The sequence below is a fragment of the Oncorhynchus kisutch genome, linkage group LG14 (genome assembly GCF_002021735.2).
Source record: "Oncorhynchus kisutch isolate 150728-3 linkage group LG14, Okis_V2, whole genome shotgun sequence".
In the NCBI taxonomy this organism is placed as follows: domain Eukaryota; kingdom Metazoa; phylum Chordata; class Actinopteri; order Salmoniformes; family Salmonidae; genus Oncorhynchus; species Oncorhynchus kisutch.
This window is the reverse complement of record NC_034187.2, coordinates 2,484,349-2,485,870: the sequence shown is the minus strand read 5'-3', so window position 1 is coordinate 2,485,870 and position 1,522 is coordinate 2,484,349.

Sequence of the window (1,522 nt, the reverse complement as noted above, 5' to 3'; positions counted from 1 at the left end):
GGTTCCGCGTTCAATAGAAGGTGGGGAGTACAGCACCAAGTGTTTACATTGAGGTCATTTAGCACAGTGGTTTACCAACCGTTTTCAGTTAATGTACCACCAAACTGAATTTTGCTTTCCCCTCATGTTCATTTTACCAAAGGGATATGGTCTCATCAAGTACCCCCTATAGATAGGCCAAGTACCCCCAGGAGTCCTAGGAACCACTGATTTAGCAGACACTCTTATGCAGAGCAACTTACAGGAACAATTAGGGTTAAGTACCTTGCTCAAGGGCACAGAGAAATTTTACACCTAGTCAGCTCGGGGATTCGAACCAGAAACCTTTCAGTTATTGGCCCAACCACTAGGTTACCTGCAACCCTCGTAAAGATACATTTAACATGTACATTTATTTTCACAACCTCTTGAGAGGAAATTGGTGAATTGCTCACTGTTTAGACATAGTTTATAGAATAGATAATGAAACTCCCATATCTACTGGGTGAAATGACACAGTGTGACATCACAGCAGAAAGATTTCAGGCCTGTTGCCACAAGAAAAGGGCAACCATTGAAGAACGAACACTATTGTAAATACAATGTATATTTATTTATTTTCCCTTTTGCAGTTTAACTATTTGCACATCGTTACAATACTGTATATGACATTTGAAATGTCTCTATTCCTTTGGAACTTTTGTGAGTGTAATGTTTACTGTTCATTTCACTTGTTCTGGCAATGTTACCATATGCTTTGGCACTTCTTTTATTTAACTAGGCAAGTAGGTCAAGAAAAAAATATTATTTACAACGATAGCCTAGGAACAGTGGGTTAACTGCCTTGTTCAGGGGCAAACTAAGAGTTTTTTTTAACGTTGTCAGCTCAGGGATTTGATCTAGAAACCTTTTGGTTACTGGCCCAACGCTCTAACCACTAGGCTACCTGCCACCCCACAATAAAGCCCTTTGAATTGAATTAATCATGAGTGAGCAGCAGAATTGTATTGATTGTCCGTTACAGGTGTACACAGGGAACATGTATAGCCTACAGAATGTTAAAACACCTCTGGAGAAAAGTTCCTATAGATGAGGTTTACATTATCAGGCTGACAGTCAGTCCATCTAGAAGGCTGACAGTCAGTCCATTAGAAGGCTGACAGTCAGTCCATCTAGAAGGCTGACAGTCAGTCCATCTATAAGGCTGACAGTCAGTCCATCTATAAGGCTGACAGTCAGTCCATCTAGAAGGCTGACAGTCAGTCACTCTAGAAGGCTGACAGACAGTCCATCTAGAAGGCTGACAGACAGTCCATCTAGAAGGCTGACAGACAGTCCATCTAGAAGGCTGACAGTCAGTCCATCTAGAAGGCTGACAGTCAGTCCATCTAGAAGGCTGACAGTCAGTCCATCTAGAAGGCTGACAGACAGTTCATCTAGAAGGCTGACATTCAGTCCATCTAGAAGGCTGACAGTCAGTCCATCTAGAAGGCTGACAGTCAGTCCATCTAGAAGGCTGACAGTCAGTCCATCTAGAAGGCTA